Raw genomic sequence first — 17,848 nt, 5'->3', positions numbered from 1 at the left:
TCCAGGTGAATGTGAGGTATTGCATTTTGGAACATCAAACCAGGGTAGGGATTATACAGTGAATGGCAGGACCCTGAGGAGTTCTAGGAGTGCAAGTACATTGTTTTCTGAAAGCAACATCACAAGTAGATAAGGTGGTGAAAAAGGCATTTGGCACATTGGCCTTTATCAATAAGGACATTGAGTATTAAAGTCAGGAAGTTAGGTTGCAATTACATAAGCTGCTGGCATGGCAGCCCTTGGAGTACTGTGTACAGTTTTGATCACCCTGTTATAGGAATAGTGTTATTAAACTAGAAAGAGTGCAGTAAAGATTTACCAGGATATTGTCTGGACTTGGGGACCTGAGTTACATGGAGAGGTTGTGTAGACTGGGACTTTAATACTGGGACATTAGCTATTTCATACATCTGTTTTATTCTCTTAATTAAATTTTTTGTTCTTTCTCCCGCCAAGTACAGTCACTATATGCCTGAATGATGGTGCTGTAATCATGGTTTCAGTGGGCAACAATTGGCATTTGTTTTGTTTAACATTCACCAGCACAGTCTGTTGAAATACAAGCACAAAGTAGTCATTGACCTGAAATGTTAATTTTTTTTTCTCTCTTCACAGATGCTGTTTGACCTGCTAATTGTTTCTTGATTTTTATTTCATATCTGCAGTACTTTTATGTTTGCACGTTGCCAAATTGTATCATTCCAGCTGGAAAAAATTGCAAAATTATATTTTTTGTGAATGGCGGCAGTAAAATCTGCCTTCGCAACTGAATTTGAATTCAGTTCTTGAAATAACCTGAAATAGCATTTTTAATGAATAATAATGAGGGGAGTTCATTGATTATAACAGGGGTAGGCAACCTACAGCCCGCGGTGGTATTTTGACCGGCCTACAAGCAAATATTGAGATGCTATGCTCATCCGGCCCGCGAGCGATTTTTCCTTATTCTGAGTGTTTCACGCGACCAGACTGATGGACATGCATGGCGTCTTGTTACACTGGCCCCAGGTTCTGTTTTGTTCCAAACCAAACACTGGTATACACGAATGACGGGAAGGCAGACTACCTTATTAATATGTATTAGATACTCTCCCTGCACGCACAGGTTTTCAGATGGGATCGTTCAAATTTGTAAACAGAAACAGCGTCACTGTGTTTTAACAAGAAATCCATGCTAGATATCCAGATATTTACATGTGCTACGATACTTGTTGAATAACTCGCGTTTCAAAATAAAATCAAAGAATAAAATTCCAATGGGAATGAATGCAAAATGCAGGAAGGTAGACACCGAGTGCCGAAATTTCCAAGACACTTGGACACTAGATTACTTCTTCATCGGGCAAGCTGGGAAACCAGTTTGTCTCATTTGCCTAGAAAATGTTGCTGTGAAGAAGGTGGCAAATATCAGGTGACATTACGAGACCCGCCATAGTGGAAAGAAAGCTGCAATTGTCGGAGTACCAGCTTCAAAAAGGAAATTGTGCACATTTTCCCACTTTTCAAAAAAGTAAAGACACGGCCTCAGGCTCGAGTTCGGCGGGAACGGCGGCAGCGATGCCAAGGCAGCCAGTGAAAACAAACTGGAGGAGAGGCTGTACTCGGTGCTGTCGCAAAAATCGAAGAAGATGGAGGTGCATAGCCACCAACCCTGGATTTGGGACGGCACCCACTGACTGACTGACTGAAAGCACAAGATCCAGGCATTTTTATGAATATGGTCTAAGAATTGAGAAAAGAGTTTTCATCTCATTTTGCTGATTTTTGCTTGCATGCAAATGAGTTCAAGCTGTTTGCTACTCCATTTGATGTGGAAGTGGACACTGCATCAGAAATTTTTCAAATGGAATTGATTGAGATGCAGTGTGATGACATATTGAGATCAAAATTTCATTCTGAAGATGTGTCAGTGCTTGACTTCTATAGAAAATATATTCATCCAAGTGGGAAGTATCCTAACTTAGTGGACCATGCAAAAAAGATGGCATCATTGTTTGGCAGCACTTATCTGTGAGTGCAATTATTTTCAAAAATGAAGCACACCAACAACTATTTGAGAACAAGATTGATTGATGCCCATCTGGATAATGTTTCGCTCTTGACATCAACAAGTCTGACCCCAATATTGAGAAGCTTTCAAGCAACAAACAGCATCAAGTTTCACATTGATTTATCGACTGTTTGCATTAAAATTTTCTTTTTTATTACACTTAATTTACCACCATTCAATGCATCATGTTCATACGTTTTATGTTTAAAGATTCTTTGTGTCCTTTTAATAGATTCAAAAGATGCCTGGATTGAAACAAATTGCAACTAAACTGAGTTCTTTGGTTACTAATTGGCATCCTTGGTTAAGCATACAACAGGAATTCTGCAGATGCTGGAATTTCAAGCAACACACATCAAAGTTGCTGGTGAACGCAGCAGGCCAGGCAGCATCTCTAGGAAGAGGTACAGTCGATGTTTCAGGCCGAGACCCTTCGTCAGGACTAACTGAAGGAAGAGTTAGTAAGAGATTTGAAAGTGGGAGGGGGAGATCCAAAATGATAGGAGAAGACAGGAGGGGGAGGGATGGAGCCAAGAGCTGGACAGGTGATAGGCAAAAGGGATATGAGAGGATCATGGAACAGGAGGCCCAGGGAGAAGGAAAACGGGGGGGGGGGGGAACCCAGAGGATGGGCAAGGGGTATAGTCAGAGGGACAGAGGGAGAAAAAGGAGAGAGAGAGAAAGAATGTGTGTATAAAAATAAATAACAGATGGGGTATGAGGGGGAGGTGGGGCATTAGCAGAAGTTAGAGAAGTCTTCTCGCAATTCCTCCGTCTCCGCCGCATCTGCTCTCAGGATGAGGCTTTTCATTCCAGGACGAAGGAGATGTCCTCCTTTTTTAAAGAAAGGGGCTTCCCTTCCTCCACTATCAACTCTGCTCTTAAACGCATCTCCCCCATTTCACGTCATTTTGCATCTCCCCCTCCCCCTTCCACTTTCAAATCTCTTACTCACTCTTTCTTCAGTTAATCCTGACGAAGGGTCTCGGCCTGAAACGTCGACTGTACCTCTTCCTAGAGATGCTGCCTGGCCTGCTGCATTCACCAGCAACTTTGATGTGTGTTGCTTGGTTAAGCATAAATGATTTTCTGGCATGCGTTATTCATTAATTTGGGGCAAAACAGAACTAGATGTATTTAAATGGATAATTCCCATATTTCAAATTTTTTATGGCATTTATCTGGCCCACCGTCCGCTCATTAATACGCGACCCGGCCCACAGAGGCAAAAAGGTTGCCGACCCCTGGATTATAATAACGCATCCGGTTCAACAGGGTCCCGGAGCGGTCCTCCAAACGCCAGCCCCTCATTTGAGATTGAGGACAGACAATAAACGCTTACTCGTGAATCCAACGCTTTATAAAAGATTAGAAGTGGACGAGGGAATATGTAAGATAGCATTTACATTAGTTGACGGAACACAATTGCAAGCGTGCCTCGCACTGTCGATGAGCCGCTGCGAGCGCTACGGCAGGGGGCACTGCGCTCGGAGGCCTGCTGATCCTGATTGGCCGTTTAGGTAGGGTCAGGCGGTCTGGCGGGAGTGGATGTAGCCAATGAGCGGCAGGGAGGGCCGGGCCGCGGAGGGGTCCTGGATGTCGGAACTTTCCGAACCTAGTTGAATCCTGAAGTCGGAGCGGCCGGGCAGGTAAGATGCTGCGTATAGAATGGCTAGGGAGAAACAATGAAATATCGTACCGGCTAAAGGAATATCGGAGGTGCAGATGTGTGTGATGGGGCCCTGACAGAGTTGGATGGATCGCAGCTCCCGTGTATAAGGGGGGTGGGGGTGGGGGCTCCTAGGCAGGGAGCTTTGTGCTTCTGTTACCTTTTCCAGATCGCGGTCTCTTTGAGTTCGAGGTTCCTTAATCATTCTTGCCAGTAAGGGACATGTTCAATCAGATTTGCCTGGAATTAGCTATCATGGTGCCAGTCACGTTTACTGTTCGTATATGGCAGCGTAATGATAAACTTTGTGAGTGGCACATTGCCTCTTAGTGACAAACAGTACATATCTCTGAGTAATGCAAAGTCTAATCAATGGACTCCATTGTTTGACCTTGTATGGGATTCTAAATGTCAAAACAACAACGCAATACCTTGCACGTAGTTATTAAAAAGGAATTTAAACCTAGCCACGGATAATAAAACTGATGACTGAGAGCATGGAATAATGCAGCTTTTAAAGATCGTATGAGAAGCTGATAAAAGTATTTCCTGAGCTTTGTCACTGACTGCTCAAGGCTTGGATGGAACAATTTGGGGATGATTTAAGAGACCAATTGTGTTACATTGAAACACACCTGTGTCTGCACAGGACGTCACAATGTTTGCCACTGACGTATTCAATGTTTGCTGTACCATCTCTAAACTTGAATATGCTGAAACTTTGATTTTGCTGTCCTTCTCAGTTAGAGAAGTCGAATGTAGTACAGAGAGAAGCTGTAAATGTCTTATTCTGAGATTATGCTCTGCTGATTCTGTATTTTCCCCTGAAGAGACAGTCTCTTGGCATTAGTCTCTCTGAGGCTTGCATTTTCAATCTGCCACCTCATTCTTGAAAGTAATATCAAACTATCTTATTGAATCTTTCTTTAAAGAGCAATCTCTCAACCCAGGAATTAGAACAGAGTGTTCCAAATATACCTGCATGTTTACCTTTTAGCTTAATGAGACCAGCACGTGCTAGTATTTGTCATTTGTATTCTGCGTCCATGCTTGTCCTCTATTCCATCTTCTTGACCACTGGTTTTACCCATGAGCTTTTGCAGACTCCTCACAGTTTGCTTTTCCACCTACCATCAGTAAACATGAATGCGCCATGCTGCACTGCAACTACACAAAGATTTGGAACTGCTGAGCAGATTTATTGGAGTATTTCATTACTTCCTAACCCTCCCCCTATTTTACTAATGTGAGACCAGACACCGATTAGGGGATCGCTTCGCCAAGTGTCTTCGTTCTGTCCACCGTAACAACCAGGATCTCCCAGTGACCAACCAATTTAATATCACTGCCGTCTTACACTGACGTTTCTAAACGGCCTCTTCTACTGCCAAACTGAGGCTAGTCACAGATTAGAGTTACAGCACCTCATATTCCATCTTGGTAGTCTCCAACCTTCTGGTAACCATTCGCTTCTGTTTTCCCTCATCTCTGTGGCCCCATTACCCCTTTTCTTTCCTCTTCCTCGCCCTCATGACTTGCCCATCACCCACACCTTTTTCCATTCTGTTCCTCACTCCTTCACTTTAGTCCATGGTCCACTGTCCTGTCCTATCAGATTGCATCTTATTCAGCCTTTTGCCTCTTCCACCTATCACCTCCCAGCTTCTTCCCCTGCCCCATCTACCTACCTTTCTTCCTCACCTGGATTTCTGGATTTATCAATCAATCACCAGTTCTGCTCCTCCCCCTCCTTTTTTTTTATTCTGGCTTCTGCTCTCTTTCTTTCCTGATGAAGAGTCTTGGTCGAAAATGCTGACCGTTCATGTCACTCCATAAATGTTGCCTGACCTGCTGAGTTCCTCCAGCAGTTTTTGTCTAGTGCCACAAAGATTTTGTAGAGCAGTGGCAGTATACTAAAGTGGGTAACTAAAATCAAAAGGACACTGGACAAGAGTGAGGACAAATGCGTGGAAATAGTGGTGTAGTGCTTTTGAAGTTGGGCAGAGTGGTAATGGTTAACGGTTCCAGAACTGATAGTAGGGCTGTTACAGCTGGGTTAGGGTTACCAGAAGCTTGGAGGGTTGCTGGAACTAAGTAGTCAGTGCATGCAGGATTTGCCAATTCAGGCCAAAAAAGTCAAATTAGGATTGTAGATGGCAATGAGTCAGTGTGTTTGTGAACCAGAAAGCAGCTGCACTCTTACACTCTTGACCTGAGCTGTAAAACAAATAATGGGATAAAAATAAATGTAAATTACTCATTTTTGAAGTGAAAATAGGAGCCTGTGTCTTGTGGGTGGAATGGACATGACTGAGGAGATAACTAAATTAGAGCCAAGGGTACCTTAACTTATTGCTCACCAGTCCTTGAATTATCTTCACTATTATAACCCCAATGTGAATTTGATTTTGTTTAAATCATGAGGATTTCTATAGAAGCTGTAGTAATCTGGGCAGATATGATCACAGCGATATTGCAGGGAGAATTCAACCCATTAATATGGAACATTACAGCACAGTACAAGTCCTTCGGCCCATGACGTTGTGCCAACTTACTCTAAAATCAATCTAACTCTTCCTTTTTTTTTTGAATCATCCATGTGCCTATCTAAGAGCTTCTTAAATGCCCCTAATGTATCTGCCTCTACCACCACCCATGGCAGTAAAGATGCCTCCACAAAGTTGTGGGCTAGGGAGTTCCAGTGTTTGGATCCAGGGGTGATAAAGGAACCAAGTCAGGATGTTGTGTGACGTGGAAGGCATTCTGCCCACGTATCTTTTGCCTGTTATCTTTTTTGATGGCAGAAGTCCAGGATTTGGGAGGTGCTGACAAGAGCATTGTTTGTTGAGAGCAGCATCACAGATAGAGAGGGTAGTGTAAAATGTGTTTAATACACTGGCCTTCATCAGTCAGGACACTGAGTACAGGAGTTGGACATTATGTTGCAGTTGTACTAGTCGTTGGTGAGGCTGCAATTGAAGTACTGCGCATAGCTTTGGTCACCCTTCTATACAAAATAAATGATTAAGCTGGATAGAGTGTAGGGGAGATTTATGAGGATATTGCCAGGACTAGGGGACCTGATTGTAGGGAGAGATTGGCCAGGTAAGGTCTTTATTCCTTGGAACGTAGGAGAATGAGGGGGCAACCTTATAGAACTGTTTAAAATTATGAAAGACATAGGTAAGGGGCAAGCCGGCCGGTGGTGTAGGGGTATCTGCACTGGACTTCAAGGCGAGCAGTGCTGGATTCAAATCGGGCCGGTTCCTTGGCATGCTTTCCATCTGTGCTGGGTTGAGCGATGAGCTAGCAACTCGGCCTCATAAGAAAACAGACAAAAATGCTAAAGAAACGGCAGACTTGCTGCCTGATGCATCACAAGGTGCAGAGAGGAACAACAATAGGTAAGGGACAGCTTTTTCACATGGAGAGTGATGCTCTATTGAACAAGCTGCCAAAGGAACTGGTTGAGGCAGGTGCAGTGGTATAATTTAAGAAGCACCTGAATAGATATATGGAGAGGTGGGGCTTGGAGGAACATGGGCCAAACGCAGGAAATGGAGGCTAGTTGGGTAGGCCACACGGTTGACATGGCCATTTTGGGCCAAAGGGCCTGTATCTGTGCTGTATTGCTCTATGAAGCTATAACCGTTGATGAATTTCAGCAGTACTGTTTGCAAATGGCACATTCGAATGGAGATTCATAGATTTCTGGATATTACGGAAATCAGTGGATGTGGGGATGGTGTTGGAAAATGGTGCTGACGTAGGACATCAGCCATGATCCAAATGAAAAGCAGAGAAGGCTCAAAGTGGCTGCTGGCTTACTCTGCTCTTAATGTTCATGTGAATCACATGATATGTAAAACTCAACTCTGACCTACTCTTTAACCCACATCATTCATATTCCATTGAAATTCTGTTTGGTGGTGAGCCTCAGGATCCTCTGTAGATGCTGCCTGACCTGCTGAGTTCCTCCAACATTTTGTGAGTGTGTCGCTGAATTTCCAGCATCTGCAGAATCTCTTGTGTTCACATTTTGCTTATTGCCCTTTCTCCAACTACCCTGTGCAAGTGAGCAGATATGTTACCTACATTACACCTTGTATAAAGAGTGACTTTGGCCAATGGAGAGTTTTCCTTTTTTGATCCCTGCAGGCTTCAGTTTTACCAAGGCTTCTTGATGTCTCACTCTGTCAAATGCAACCTTGATGTTTGGTGACAGTGACTGGAATTCGCCTTTGGAGTTCAGTTCTGTCCATGTTGGAACCAAGGCTATACCGATGTCGGAAGCTGAGTGGTCTTGGCATAAATAAAGCTGGTCATTAGCAAGCATATGTGAGAAAAGGCAACTTATAGATCTATCAACAACAACTTGCATTGCTTTGATTGAGCACAAATGGTTAGGCTGGATTTTCTTCATTGTGCTGTACCTAATAAAGTGGCCACTGAGTGTATGCCTGTGGTCTTCTGCTGCTGCAGCCCGTCCAATTCAAGGTTCGACACGTTGTGTGTTCAGAGATCTCTTCTGCATAGCACTGTGGTAACGTGTGGTTGAGGTACTGTCACCTTCCTGTCAGCTTGAACCATTCTGACCTCTCTAGATAACAAGGTGTTATCGCCCACAGAACTACCACTCACTCACTGAATGTTTTTGTTTGTTTTTTGCATCATTCTCTGTAAACTCTAGAGACTGTTGTGCATGAAAATCCCAGGTCAGCAGTTTCTGAGATACTCAAACACCCTGTCTGTCACAAACAGCCATTCCACAGTCAACGTCACTTTGATTACATTTCTTCCCCACTCTGATGTTTAGTCTGAGCAACAACTGAACCTCTTGACCATGTCTGCATGCTTTTATGCATTGAGTTGCTGCCACGTGACTGGCTGATTAGATATTTGCATTAACGAGCAGGTGTACAGATGCACCTAATAAAATGGCCACTGGGTCCAGTGTGGGTAGTAGCAAGCTGCAGATGTAATCCTTGACCAGCCTCTCAAAGCATTTGCTTATTATTGAGGTGAGTGCGATAGGGTGCCAGTCATTCAGGCATGTTACCTTGGTCTTTTTTGGCACAGGGACAGTGGTGGATAATTCGAGGCAGGAGGGCACTCTACACAGGGAGAGGGAGAGATTAAAAATGTCAGTAAACACACCTGCCAGTTGCTCTGCGCACATCCTGAGTACTTGCTCTGGGATGCCGTCTGGTCCCGTAGCCTTGTGACTGTCCACTCGTTGGAAACATCAGCGTACCTCAGCCTCAGAGATGGTCAGGTTGCAGGTTGTAGTGGTGGCTTTCTTCGGAGGCTTTGGGGACAGTGCAGAGGAGGTTCACCAGGTTGATTCCAGAGATGAGGGGGTTAGACTATGAAGAAAGATTGAGTCACCTGGGACTGTACTCGCTGGAATTCAGAAGAATGAGAGGAGATCTTATACAAACATATAAAATTATGAAAGGGATAGATAAGATAGAGGCAGGAAAGTTGTTTCCATTGGTAGGTGAGACCAGAACTAGGGGACATAGCTTCAAGATTTGGGGGAGTAGATTTAGGACGGAGATGAGGAGGAACTGCTTTTCCCAGAGAGTAGTGAATCTGTGGAATTCTCTGCCCAGTGAAGCAGTAAGTATATTTAAGACAAGGTTGGATAGATTTTTGCATAGTAGGGGAATTAAGGGTTGTGGGGAAAAGGCTGATGGGTGGAGATGAGTCCATGGTCAGATCAGCCATGATCTTATTGAATGGCGGAGCAGGTTCGATGGGCCAGATGGCCGACTCCTGCACCTACTACTTATGTTCTTGTGTTCTTATGCCTAAAATAATAAACCAAGCAATGAAATCTCATCAAATGAGTTTAACTTCAGAGGCAACAAAAAGTAGGAAATTAAAAACTGGGTTAACATGAAGGTGAAGATGTCAGACTGTTGTAAAAACCCCATCATGTCCACTTTAGGAAGGAAGGCAGATCTGAGCTGCCTTGACGTTTATGTGACGCTCATGTACCATGTCAACATAGCTGTGTCTTAGCTGCACCTTGAGGAATCACTCAGCTTAGTGGGAACTTCTAGGATTGGGCACAAGTCAGCCAGCCGCTGATGAAGATAAATTTCAATTCCTACTTTTAACACTGAGCTGCACAGGGAGCAACATCAGGGCATTTTCCAAGTTTGCATCGTTGAACCTTTACCCAGGTAGTCATGTCTTCAGGCCCATATTTGTATTTTGTGCACAGTATTTATTGTACTTCTGGACAGAGCTTTCATTGTACTGAAAGGTTGGGCAGTAGAAGCCGTTTCATGTGTCAGCTGCTTTCCTGCAGTGCAAGAATAGCTTGACACAGTTCTTCAAGGAGAGCAAATTTGTGCAATGAATCTTATTTGGCTCATGGCTGTGTCAGTGCTCATGTGTTCTGGCCAGTCAATAATTAGCCCTCTGTCACAGTTCAACAGGCCAGCTGTTGTAACTTATTCACAGGTGTATTTAAATTTGTTTCCTCTAAGCTTTGTAAGCCATTTAAACTGTGCTGTTTTCTTCTTGCTCCAGGACATTGAGCAACCAGGAACAGGATTTAAGTATTATTAAGTTGGGTGGATTATACCACAGGATGCTCCAGCACTTCTTTACTTTTCAGCTGAGGACCTTCACCTTTGCTTTTGCAGCCCCTTTCAATGTGAAGCTCTCAGGACATTTTTTTGTTTATTGACGTACAGCGTGGAATACACTCTTCCAGCCCTTTGAGCCACACTGCCCAACAATCTCCCAATTTAATCCTGTCCTGATCACGGGACAATTTTCAATGACTAATTAACCTACCAACCGATGCCCTTCGACTGCAGGAGGAAACTGGAGCACCCGGAGGGAAACCCACACGGTCACGGGGGGAACATACAAACTCCTTGCAGACAGCGGTCGGAACTGAACCCAGGTCACCTGTACCGTAAAGCATTGTGCTAACCACTATGCATCGTATAAGTCACTGATAATAAACCTAATTCTGATTCTGAGTTACAATATCAATAGTACAAGTCAGAGCATCAGCGCCAATGATCAGGTTCAGTGCCCACCGCTGTCTGTAAGGAGTTTGTATGTTCTCCCCATGACTGCATGGTTTTCTCCCGGATGCTTTGGTTGCATCCCACATTCCAAAGACTCAAGGATTAGTAGATTGTGGGCATGCGATGTCGGTGCTGGAAGTGTGGTACCTTCGGCTTGTGTTGGTTGTTGAAACAGAACAAGATATTTCACTATGTTTTGATGTACGTGTGAGAAATAAAACCAATTTTAATCTCCCAGGCACAAAATGACTGCATCTTACAAATTGAAAATCTCAATTTTAACGTTGACCCAAATATAGACCTGTTTGACTTTATTTCTTTGAGGCAAGCAATTCATGAACAAAAGGTGAGTGTTGCAGCATTGCATCACACGTGGTTCAGAGGCTAGGGTGTGGATGTTGAGTCAGTTCTACACCCTTATCAGGCATTGCGAGATACTGGAACAGTGACTGGTGCACAGAAATTAAAGAACACTCAAGAGATTCTCAGAGATTCAAACATCTTATCTCCTTGTACACAGCTAGCAGCATCGCACTTCAAAGATGTATTGTTGGGAGAGATTAGTAATCTTTGTAAATTTGTAAATCAGCATTGGCAGAGTGAGTTGCTCTTTCATTTCAGAGCTGGAAATTACTTTTCCGATTCTGTTCTAGGACTTGGGTATGAAATAAACTTCTATTTATATAGAGCCAACACCATCACACCAAGCATGGGGGCCCCTCAGGGCTGTGTGCTCAGTCAACTGCTATTCACTGTACTGACCCACGACCGTGGTGGGTCTCATCAGCAAGAACGATGAGTCAGCATACAGAGAGGAGGTGCAGAGGCTAACAGACTGGTGCAGAGGCAACAACCTGTCTCTGAATGTGAACAAAACAAAAGAGATGGTTGTTGACTTCTGGAGGACACGGAGCGACCACTCTCCACTGAACATCGACAACTCCTCCGTAGAGATCGTCAAGAGCACCAGATTTCTTGGTGTTCACCTGGTGGAGAATCTCACCTGGTCCCTCAACACCAGCTCCATAGCAAAGAAAGCCCAGCAGCGTCTCTACTTTCTGCGAATGCTGAGAAAAGTCCATCTCCCACCCCCCATCCTCACCACATTCTACAGAGGTTGTATTGAGAGCATCCTGAGCAGCTGCATCACTGCCTGGTTTGGGAATTGCACCGTCTCGGATCACAGGACACTGCAGCAGATAGTGAGGCCAGCTGAGAAGATCATTGGGGTCTCTCTTCCCGCCATTACAGACACTTACACCACACACTGCATCCGTAAAACAAACAGCATTGTGAAGGACCCCACGCACCCCTCATACAAACTCTTCTCCCTCCTGCCATCTGGCAAAAGGCACCGAAGCATTCGGGCTCTCACGACCAGACTATGTAACAGTTTCTTCCCCCAAGTCATCTGACTCCTTAATACCCAGAGCCTGGACTGACACCAACCTACTGCCCTCTACTGTGCCTATTGTCTTGTTTATTATTTATTGTAATGCCTGCACTGTTTTGTGCACTTTATACAGTCCTGGGTAGGTCTGTAGTCTAGTGTAGTTTTTGTGTTTTTTTACGTAATTCAGTGTAGTTTTTGTATTGTTTCATGTAGCACCATGGTCCTGAAAAACATTGTCTTGTTTTTACTGTGTACTGTACCAGCAGTTATGGTCGAAATGACAATAAAAAGTGATTTGACTTGACTATAGGAAAATATACCAAGGCACTTGGCATCTTATCAAAGAAGAATTTGTAAGATGTTACGATGATGTCTCCTTCTCCCCCCCCCGCACACATCCATCACTCCCTCACCTTGTTTCCCCCATCACTTATAAGATTGTACCTCTTCCCCTCTTCCTCTCCTCCTCTCCCCCCCACCTTCTTATTCTGGCTTCTGCCCCCTGCCCCATTCCTTTCCAGTCCTGATGAAGATTCTCATTCAAAAATGTCGACTGTTTATTCCCTTCCATATATGTTGCCTAACGTGGTATCACCAGGATGAACCATGGCGATGTTCTTCAGGCTACATAAAATTTACATTGAACTTTGAACCACAGCGAGTTCCTCCAGCATTTTGTGTGTTGCTCTGGATTTCCTGCATCTGCAGAATCTCTTGTGAAAATGAACGATGCAGTTCCTGGCTCCAGCTGCACGCACACTTCAAGTCCCTGTCTCACACCACACATCTTGCACTCAGGACCCCCAGCTCATGCTCCAGACCAACGAATGAGCCAGGGGGGCCATTGCTCTCAAAGGTTGATAATTGTGTAGACGGGGAAATGACATTTTGTTGAGAAATTAAATTGTGTATGGCTGTAGAGTGTATTACTGTTTTAAAAAAAAATATTATTGGTAATCTAGACAAAGTAGTGATTCACTTGTTATTCATACAATCTAGTGTACTGCAATCAATCCTCACAATGTGGTCTCCACACTGGAGAAACCCAAATGCAGGTTAGTTGACTGATTTGTAGAACACTTCTATTTGGTCCACTCAGATGACCTTGAGCTTCCAGTTGCCTGTCACTTTAATCCTCAGCAGCATCCCCACTCTGACCTCTCTGCCTTCAGCCTACTATATGGCTCAATGATGCCCAACGTTAGCTTGAGCAAGAGTACCTCATTTTCTCCTTGGCCTTCAAAGCCTTCAAAGCTTTATGTAAGTTTAGTAATTTCAGGAAACTGGTTTTGATTATAGTTATTTCTGTACTCCCTGTTTCAATTTGTTTTTCTTTCTTATTTTTGTCTCCAACTTCCAACTATTAAAGTATTGTTACTTAGACAACTGTGGTCTGCACCTTATCACAGATGATTCCTGATCTCTGTCTCCTCCCCACAACTTAACACTGCTGTCTTCTCATTGTGCCTGTTCTGTTCAACCTGAAACATTAACTCAGTTTTTCTCCCTGCCGAACCTGCCAGACCAGCTGACTGTTTCCAGCACTCTGTTCCTGCCCCTGCTGTGTTTTGCTCCAAACTTCTTATTGCCCTGGGCAGTGGGAAGTGGAGCAACGTGAATTTGACTGCTGGTAATGAACTTTGTCCCAGTTGTACTATGCTGCTGCTGAGTGTTTGTACTATTTTGAGAACTTTTGCCGCTCTGTGCTTTGTATTTTCAAGCAAAACTACTTTGAGCACCACGGTAGTTTAGCGGTTAGTGCAACGCGATTACAGCTCGAGGCGTTCCAGAGCTCAGAGTTCAATTCCGGTGCCCTCTGGAAGGAGTTTGGATGTTCTTCCCGTGAGTGTGTGGGTTTATTCCAGGTGCTCCGGTTTCTTCCCACAGTCCAAAGATATACCAGTAGTAAGTTAGTTGGTCATTGTAAATTGTCCTGTAATTGACTAGTGTTAAATTGGTGGATTTCTGGGCAGTCTGGCTTGTTGTACCAGAAGGACCTGTTCTGTGCAGTATCTCTTAATAATATTTTGTTGTTAAGTATGCAGTTACTTTGTTATGCTCCTTGAATTGTCTCCAGCTCATTTTCTCTCTACCCTATGATTTGCAGGTGCTGACAAAACCAAAGAATCAGGTGATCTTGTGATAGTCACACAACATGGAAGTAGACCCTTCTGTCCAACTCATCCATGCCAACCAAGATTCCCAACTAAGCTGGTCCTATTTACCTACGTTTGTCCCATATCGTTCTAAATCTTCCCTATCCATGTACGTGTCCAAATGCCTTTTAAATGTTGTTAATGTACCTGCTTCAACCACTTCCTCTAGTAGCTCGTTTCATATAGAGACAAATATCCGTGTGAAAAAATTGATAATTCAGGTTTCTAATAAACCTCTCTAATCTCACCTTAACCTTTACCCTCTAGTTCTTGATTCTCCAATCCTGGTTAAAAGACTTGAGTGCATTCACTGTATCTATGGCACTCATGATTTTATAAACCTTTATAGTATCACCTTCATTTTCTTGTGCTCTAAGGAATAATGTCCGAAGCTGATCAGCCTCTCCATAACTCAGTCCCTGAAGTCCCAGCAACATCCTTGTAAATTCCCTCTGCATTCTTTCTAGCTTAATGGCATCTTTCCAATAGCAGGGTGACAAAAACTGAACATAATACTCCAAATGCAACAGCTCAACTACTTTACTCAATGCACTGACTGATGAGGGCCAGCATGTCAAATGCCTCCTTCACTATCCTGTTTACCTATGACACCACTTTCAGAGAACCATGTATTTGTACTCCCAAGGTCCTCCTGTTCTCTATCCAATATTCCCCAGGACCCCACTGTCACTATGAAAGCCCTGTTCTCATTTGTTTTCCCAAAATGCAACTCCTCACACTTGCCCAGCTCCATTTGCCGTTCCTTGGCCTACTTCCCCAGCTGATCAAGATCCTTCTGTATGTCCTGATGAACATCTTTGCTGTCTACAGCACCACACACAAAATGCTGGAGGAACTCAGCAGGTCAGGTAGTATCTATGGAGGGGAATTAGCATGTTTTGGGCTGAGACCCTTCATCAGGACATACGGAATCTTGTCCTACCATGTGGAATCTTGTCAAAGGCCTTGTAGACAACATTTAGTGCTCTACTATTTTCAATTCCTTTGGTCACCTGCTCAAAAAAACTCAAGTCAAATTCATGGGAAATGGTCTTCCATGCATAAAGGCATGCCAATTATCCCTAACAACATCTGTCTTTTCCAAATGCATGTGCATCTTGTACTTCAGAATCCTCTCTAATAACTCACCTACCACAGATCTTCCCCTTACTGGTCTATAGTTCCCAGGCTTTTCTTTGCAGCTCGTCCTAAGGAAAGGCACATCTTCAGTCTGCTGTCCCGTCATTTTTTGCTAACGATCTTCGCCAGGGTTCCCACAAATTTTTCTGCAGCTTCCCACTGTGCTCTTGGATATACTTGATCTGGCCCTGGAGATTTATCTACTTTTATACATTTTAAGACATTCGCCGCCACCTCTGCCGTAAAGGGTCCTATCTCCAAGACCTCCCCGTAATTATCTCAGGGTCTAAAGTCTTCATATCTTCCTCTACGGTAGAAACAGAGGAGAAATATTCATTGAGGACCTCACCCAATTCCTGTGGCTCCACACCAAGATATCCACTTTGATTTTTGAGGGACCCTATTTTCTCTCTAGTTACCCTTTTCCTTTAATATAAAATTTCTTTGGATCCTCCTTAATCTTTTCTAGCAAAGATATCTAATGTCCCCCATTTTGCCCTCCAGATCCCTTCTCGAGTACACTTCTGTATTCCCTGTGCTACTCCTGATCAGAACCTCAATGTCTCGTCATCCAGAGTTCCCTACTCTGCCAGCCTTGCCCTTCACTCTAACAGGAACATGCAGACCCTGAACTCTTGACTTTTAAAAGCCTCCACTTGCCAGACATCCCTTTGCTTGGCAAACTTTTGCACATTTCTAATACCATCAAGATCAGGCAGCGCAGTAGTATAGCGGTTAGAGCATTGGTATTGTAGGCCAGCGATCACCAATTGGGGTTCAATTTGCGCTGCTGTCTAAGGAGTTTGTATATTCACCCCGTGACCATGTGTGTTTCGTCCAGGTACTCCAGTTTCCTCCCACATTCCAAGACTTAAGGTTTGGGTTGGTGAGTTGTGGACATGCTATGTTGGCGCCAGAGGTGTGGCAACATTTGCGAGCCACCGAGCACAATCCTTGCTGATTTGATTTGGCGCATATGACCCATTTCACTGTATTTTTCAATGTTTCAATGTACATGTGACAACTAAGGCTAATCTTTCATCTTTAAATTTGCCTTGCCCCAATTTAGAACTTTAATTTGTGTACCAGATTGTCCACAAGTCCCTCTCCATAACTAAAATTAATAGAACTATGGTCACTAAAGTGCTCCCCCACTGACTCCTCAGTCATTTCTCTTGCCCTATTACCCACTCACTTGGACTCCAGCTATACCTGCCTTTTCGATGGCTACATGGAAGAGTCCATGTTCCAAACCTACACTGGGATCGTTCCCCAACTCTTTCTCTGCTACATTGACAACTGCACCTCTCTGCCACTTCCTGCACTCATACGGAGCACATCAATTTCATAAACTTCCACTCAGCCATCAAATCTACTTGGTCTATCTCCAACACCTCTCCCCCTTTCTTGATTTTTCTGTCTCCATCTCCAGAGAGAGATTATCCACCAACATCTTACCAAGTTCAGGTTCGATTGTCATTCAACCATACACATGCGTACAGCTGAACGAAACATCGTTCCTTTGGGGCCAAGGTGCAGAACACAGTACCTACAGTCACTCACAGTACATATAGTTATGATAGCACACACAGTCACAAAATAATATTAGCACAAGTCCCTGATTGATGGTGCATGAGAACGCACTGATCCCTACAGTTACGTTGACTACACTTCTTCCCACGCTGTTTCTTGCAAGGCCGCAATTCCCTTTTCTCAGCTCCTGTCTCTGCTGTAACTGTTCTCATGATTGCAGCTCCATTAAACTCTGGTTTGATTGTACTCAAGTGTATTGTGTTCAGTCCTGCTCACCTCATTGTAGGAAGGACGTGGAAGCTTGAGAGGGTGCACAGGAGAGTTAACAGGGTGCTTCCTGGATTAGAGAGCACGTCTCTCTGGAGTGAAGGAGGATGAGAGGTGACTTGATAGAGGTGTGCAAGATAATGAGAGGCATTCATAGAGTGGACAGACAGAGACTTTTCCCTAGGTTGGCAATGGCCAATACCAGAGGACATCTGTTTAAGATGAGTGGAAGAAAGTTTAGGGGAGATGTCAGAGGTAGGTTTTTTACACCGATTGTTCGGTGCCTGGAGCACACTGCTGGGGATGGTGTTAGAGGCTGCTATAATAGGGATGTTTAAGAGACTCTTAGATAGGCACAGGGATATAAGAAAAATGGAGGATTATGTGCTGTGTAGGAAGAAAGGGTTAGATTGATTGTGGAGTAGGTTTATATAGATCAGCACAACATCATCCAGATATCCAAGATGTTCTCCATTTTCAGAAAATGGGGCTTCCTCCTACTGCTATCAATGGTGCCCTCACCTGCATCTCTTCTATTTCCCATATGTCTGCCCTTACCCCATTAGCCACCACCACCCCCAAAGT

The 17,848-nt window shown here is 44.0% G+C and overlaps 1 protein-coding gene across 3 annotated transcripts in view; it reads left to right on the top strand.

Moving 5' to 3' along the window:
- The first annotated feature begins 3,589 nt into the window (after positions 1-3,589).
- The window catches only part of slc11a2 (solute carrier family 11 member 2), a 120,403-nt gene continuing 106,144 nt past the window's right edge, over positions 3,590-17,848 (top strand). For all 3 annotated transcript variants that reach the window (XM_063037093.1, XM_063037092.1, XM_063037095.1), the window contains exon 1: positions 3,590-3,699. The gene's annotated coding sequence lies outside the window, so the exon portion shown is untranslated. The remainder of the gene's footprint in view (positions 3,700-17,848) is intronic.

The sequence above is a fragment of the Mobula hypostoma genome, chromosome X1 (assembly GCF_963921235.1).
Source record: "Mobula hypostoma chromosome X1, sMobHyp1.1, whole genome shotgun sequence".
NCBI lineage: Eukaryota > Metazoa > Chordata > Chondrichthyes > Myliobatiformes > Myliobatidae > Mobula > Mobula hypostoma.
This window is presented reverse-complemented; position numbering and strand designations above follow the sequence as displayed.